At 42.4% G+C, this 6,264-nt stretch overlaps 1 protein-coding gene across 2 annotated transcripts in view; it reads left to right on the forward strand.

Annotated features, from left to right (window-relative positions):
• LOC133650027 (glutamate receptor ionotropic, kainate 1-like) overlaps positions 1-5,777 on the forward strand; it is a 73,926-nt gene extending 68,149 nt beyond the window's left edge. Inside the window, exons 18-19 of one of the 2 annotated variants that reach the window (XR_009826175.1) lie at positions 4,545-5,607; positions 5,677-5,777. The gene's annotated coding sequence lies outside the window, so the exon portion shown is untranslated. Of the gene's footprint in view, positions 1-4,544 lie in introns of both variants that reach the window. The other variant, XM_062046779.1, reaches the window with a different exon arrangement.
• Positions 5,778-6,264: the final 487 nt, after the last annotated feature.

The raw sequence follows: 6,264 nt of genomic DNA on the forward strand, positions 1-6,264 counted from the left end.
ATATATCAATATATATCAATACAGTCTGCAAGGGATACAGTCCGTAAGCACACATGATTGTCCACTAATAGTACTAACCTTTAACAGTTAATGTTACTCATTTTCATTCATTACTAGTTTCTATGTAACTGTTTTTATATTGTTTTACTTTCTTTTTTATTCAAGAAAATGTTTTTAATTTATTTATCTTATTTTATTTTATAATTTTTTTTTAAAAAAGTACCTTATCTTCACCATACCTGGTTGTCCAAATTAGACATAATAATGTGTTAATTCCACGACTGTATATATCGGTATCGGTTGATATCGGTATCTGTAATTAAAGAGTTGGACAATATCGGAATATCGGATATCGGCAAAAAGCCATTATCGGACATCCCTAGGTAAAACCAATTAAAACAATAAAAAGACATCAAAATTTAAAAAACACAGAGGACCACACAACTCACGTAGTGTTGAAAGCCAAAGAATAAAAGTGGGTCGTAAGACGAGACTCAAAACAGTCCATTCGTGCCATATTATGATAAAAGTTGGAATTTTACTCAATAACAGTCGCAATTTTACAAGGAAAAGCCAACATTTTTGGCAATTTTACAAGGAAAAGCCAACATTTTGGGCAATTTTATGAAAAGAGTCGTAATTTTACCCGACAAAAGTCCCAATTTTATAAGAAAACTTTTATATGCATGCTGTAAGTACATATGTAATGTAACACCCGTAATAACGTGCAATATTTACATATTCTTGTCATTTTAAGCATACGGTGGCATATTATTTTGACAATGTTCACTTCTCCCTTCAACAACAACAACAACAACACTACTAATCATGGCCGACTTAATGAGCAACAACCAAGACTACTTTGGGACAAACGACGATCCAGAAACGTATATTTTTGAGCCTGAATATAAGAAGGATGGTCTACACGTTTTAAAAAGTAAGTCATAAGCAGGCACCATCAAGTAGCAGCATTGCTAAGTGCTAAACAAGGAATACAAACGATCAACATAAGTTAGCGCTTACAATAACGATATCGCTGGTACTTGGTTAGTAATCAGGTCATGACATTTGTAAATGGGGCTTTATTGGCGCAATAGTGTACTCCGCTTATCGGCATTGTTTGCCACCACTTGCCGTATTTGATGAATTAAAAATGCCTCAAAATGTTATTGTCTTACATAATCATTGCAAAATGTATAGGAAAAATTCCACAAAAATTGCAGTTGCCCTTTAAAAGCGACGACTATTTCCTGACTATGAATGAATGAATGAAAAAAGTTTATTTGGGTCATATAATCAACCATCAACCATTGCGTGTGAGCAGTTTAACAGTACAGATTGGACATACTTAACAATCATACACATTTATGCACAAAAACAAAAGAAAAGAAAAAGAATGACCGAAAAAGCTTATATTTGCCTATCCCAGGGGTCGGCAACCTTTAATAATAATAATAATAATAATAATACCTGGGATTTATATAGCGCTTTTCTAAATACCCAAAGTCGCTTTACACGTGTGTGTGTGTGTGGGGGGAGGCCAGCTTTTGCTTGCCCACGTAAGTGCCAGCAAGGCATACTTGTTCAACAGCCACACAGCTTACACTGACGGTAGTCGTACAAAAACAACTTTAACACTGTTACGTTACAAATATGCGCCACACTTTGAACCCACACCGAAAAAGAATGACAAACACATTTCTGGAGAACATCTGCACTGTAACACAACATAAACACAACACAACAAATACCCAGAATCCCATGCAGCCCTAACTCTTCCGCTCAACTGACGCAGGGAGGGGGGTGGGGGGTTGATGTGTGGGGGGTTTTGGTGGTAGCGGGGGGGTGTCTAATCTAGACCGGAAGAGTTAGGGCTGCATGGGATTCTGGGTATTGGTTGTGTTGAAAGTAATTGTTACTATATTTTACCATTTTCAATTATTTCACATTTCAAGGTTTTCTTAAACCTTAACAAAAAACGACATGTCTTCAGCTCATCACTGAGCTTGTTCCACCATTCAACTCCTAAAACTGAAATACATTTGTATTTTATATTCCTTCTTAATTGACCTATTTCAAAAATCAATATCCCCCGTAAATGATAGTTTTCTAACCTAAGAAGGCTGTTGTTCTTTACTCCAAACATCATTTCCCTTGTTTTTAAAAACACAATATCTGAATGTCATGATCCGTGGTCCGGATCATGTTTTCGTTATGTTCTGTTAGTTTAACTCAATTAGTTCCTGTTTTTTGTGCACTCTTGTTTGTTTTGGTTGCCATGGTGGCATATGATTTGCACCTGCCGCTGGTGTTCGGACGCTCACCTGGCTCTAATCAAGAGACTATTTAAACCGCCTTTTCCAGTCAGTCGGCCTGGCGTCATTGCTCGTTTCAGGTCTGATTCTATAGTTATGCTAGTTATGCCACAGTTTCATAGTTGTTCCATGCCATAGTTCATGTTCGTTGTTTCATGCCACAGTTTCATAGTTGTTCCATGCCATAGTTCATGTTAGTTGTTTGTTTCTTGCTATGCTATGGTTCATGCTAGTTGTTTGCTTCACGCTATTGTCACGCAACCCTCTACGTAAGTCTTGTTTATTTCGTGCCACAGTTAGAGAGTTGCCCGTTATTTTGTAGTTAGATTAAAAAATATGTTCCTACCTGCAAGCCTCGTCCGGAATAGTCCGCTTGCATCCCGGGAGAACAAACCTCGCAGTTAGCTGCGAAAAACCCCGTTATGACACTGAAAATGTTAGCACATTAGAACTGATAAATAATGGATTGGTATGTTCATAGTAGCACGCTTTGTGTATTACTCTAATGACCCTTTTTTGAAGTTTAATTATTGGGTCTATATTTGTTTTATAAGCATTTCCCCAAACGTCAACACAATATGTTAAATATGGAAAAATTCAAGAATAATATAAGATATGCAGACATGTCTTACTTTATAAAGAATAGCAATGGATGCGGTTTCCAACATAATGTATGATCAATTATTATTCCCAAGAATTTAGTTTCATATACTCTTATCAATTTCCACTCCATTTAATATTAATTTTGCTTCACAATTTGTCCTTGCACCACTAAACACCATACATTTAGTTTTCCTTTCATTTAATGATAACTTAGTAACATCAAACCATTTTTTTAGCTGAATCAACTCAACCGCTATTATCCTCAACACTTCCTTCCTTATTTAAACGGGAATAGCAGATCCATTCTATGTGTCATACTTGATCATTTGGCGATATTGCCATATTTTTGCTGAAAGGATTTAGTAGATAACATCGACGATAAAGTTCGCAACTTTTGCTCGCTGATAAAAAAAAAGCCTCGTCTATACCGGAAGTAGATACCGGAAGTAGCGTGACGTCACAAGTTCAACGGTTCCTCACACTTCCCCGTTGTTTACACCAGCAGCGAGAGCGATTCGGACCGAGAAAGCGACGATTACCCCGTTAATTTGAGCCAGGATGAAAGATTTGTGGATGAGGAACGTGAGCGTGAAGGACTAGAGTGCAGTGCAGGACGCATCTTTTTTTCGCTCTGACCGTAACTTAGGTACAAGCTGGCTCATTGGATTCCACACTTTCTCCTTTTTCTATTGTGGATCACGGATTTGTATTTCAAACCACCTGGGATACTATATCCTCTTGAAAATGAGAGTCGAGAACGCGAAATGGACATTCACAGTGACTTTTATCTCGGCGAAGCTCTGTAGCTACGGAGCTAACGTGATAGCATCGTGCTTAAATGCGGATAGAAACAGAAGAAATGAACCCCTGACTGGAAGGATACAGAAGATCAACAATACTATTAAACCATGGACATGTAACTACGCGGTTAATGCTTTCCAGGCTGGCGAAGGTTAACAATGCTGTTGCTAATGACGCCATTGAAGCTAACTGAGCTATGATAAAAACATTAGCGCTCCACCTACGCCAGCCAGCCCTCATCTGCTCAACACCCGTGCTCACCCGCGTTCCAGCGATCGGCGGAAGGACGAAGGACTTCACCCGATCATCCGTGCGGTCGGCGGCTAGCGTCGGATAGCGCGTCAGCTATCCAAGTCAAAGTCCTCCTGGTTGTGTTGCTGCAGCCAGCCGCTAATACACCGATCCCACCTACAACTTTCTTCTTTGCAGTCTCCATTGTTCATTAAACAAATTGCAAAAGATTCACCAACACAGATGTTTAGAATACTGTGGAATTATGAGATGAAAACAGAGCTTTTTTGTATTGGATTCAATGGTGTACCAATACTTCCGTTTAACTATTGACGTCACGCGCATACGTCATCATACATAGACGTTTCCAACCGGAAGTTTAGCGGGAAATTTAAAATGTGACTTTATAAGTTAACCCGGCCGTATTGGCATGTGTTGCAATGTTAAGATGTCATCATTGATATATAAACTATCAGACTGCTAGTAGTGGCTTTCAGTAGGCCTTTAAAGACCACTATTGATGAGGGGTCCGCCAACGCGGTCATGTGACCATTGCTGCGGACTTGACCCCAAACCTCTGCTCGTGTCTTCCAGCGTGCGTCTTTCTCGGCTCCGACGGAGGACACGGACGTCGTCCCCCAGGGTCCGAGGCGCAGGCACGTCAGCGCCGTCGCCGCGCGGCCATCTTGCGTCTGTGGCGAAGGCACGCAGGACTCCGACGCATCGTGAGGCGGGACTGAACCCAAACAAAACCGCCAGTGTACACTCTTAGAACGCTCCTGTGTCCATCTTACGTGTTTTGTCTCCTGTTTGTGTGATAGTCTTTACTTCGTTTAGTTTCACTTTCAAAGTCCGCTGATTGTGGCAACGTCATTGACCGTTACAGTAAAACTGTGGAGGTCTTGCACCTCCGGGTTCTTAGGACCACCAAGGACGGACATGACAGGCTTGACGGTTTTGTGATTTGCTTTATTTTGCAATAAACGTATCGCTCTGCTTTTCAGCAATCGCCTCTCGTCTCTGTCTCCGTTTCCGTCTCGATCTGCTGACCCGTCTCCGCTCGGGATGGTTTCCTGCTGGCCCCGCTGTGGACTGGACTCTCGCTGATGTGTTGGATCCACTGTGGACTGGACTTTCACAATGTTATGTCAGACCCACTCGACATCCATTGCTTTCAGTCGTCCCTAGAGGGGCGGGGGGGTTACCCACATATGCGGTCCTCTCCAAGGTTTCTCATAGTCATTCACCGACGTCCCACTGGGGTGAGTTTTTCCTTGCCCGTATGTGGGCTCTGTACCGAGGATGTCATTGTGGCTTGTGCAGCCCTTTGAGACACTTGTGATTTAGGGCTATATAACTAAACATTGATTGATTGATTGATTGATCTCACTCGGGCTCGTGCTCGGGTTTTCTCTCGTCCATCAACCACTCCAACTTCTCCACCCTCTTCCTTCCCGGCTGCTGCCCTTTTATAGAGTGTCAGGTGATCAGGTAGACGCGCCCAGGTGGGCCATCTACTCACCTGTCGCCGATCTCGGAGCCCCGCCTCGCTGCAGGTCCGCAGGCCACGCCCCCTCACAAAAACAATTTGAAAACCCGCCTGATTTTTATGTGTGTAAGCACATGTGTTGACATGAAGACCGGACCCCGACAGGAAGTAAGTTTCCACGACACGGTACCGTTGAGTTTGTATTGTACGTTAATAAATTGTGTTTCCATTGCTTAGGCCCGGTCATGACGCTTCAACCGTGTCTCCCGTCTGAGCGTGAACACCTTCTTCTTCTGCACACCTCCAGGTAGGACGCCTCGCCAATCGATATCTAATCAACTTGCTGCTGGATCCCTCTGAAAGACTTCTGACTTCTCTCAGTCACTCTTTACGTAGAACCCATTGTACTTGCAGAAACACACCTTAATTTAAGTTAAGTTAAAGTACCAATGATTGTCACACACACACCAGGTGTGGTGAAATCTGTCCTCTGCATTTGACCCATCCCTTTGTTCACCCACTGGGAGGTGAGGGGAGCAGTGGGCAGCAGCGGTGCCGCGCCCGGGAATCATTTTTGGTGATTTAACCCCCCTTGATGCTGAGTGCCAAGCAGGGAGGTAATGGGTCCCATTTTTATAGTCTTTGGTATGACTCGGCCGGGGTTTGAACTCGCAACCTACTCTAACCACTAGGCCACTGAGTAGGTTATTTTGCAGCTTTGTGTCACTTTCTCCTCACTCTGTCGGCTTCCCGTCTGCTCCAACGTCTCACCCTTCCTCCTCAGTTCATCCTCAGTATATTCAGCTTCGAAAAGATAAAAGTTGT

The sequence above is a fragment of the Entelurus aequoreus genome, linkage group LG05, assembly GCF_033978785.1.
Source record: "Entelurus aequoreus isolate RoL-2023_Sb linkage group LG05, RoL_Eaeq_v1.1, whole genome shotgun sequence".
Taxonomy (NCBI): Eukaryota; Metazoa; Chordata; class Actinopteri; order Syngnathiformes; family Syngnathidae; genus Entelurus; species Entelurus aequoreus.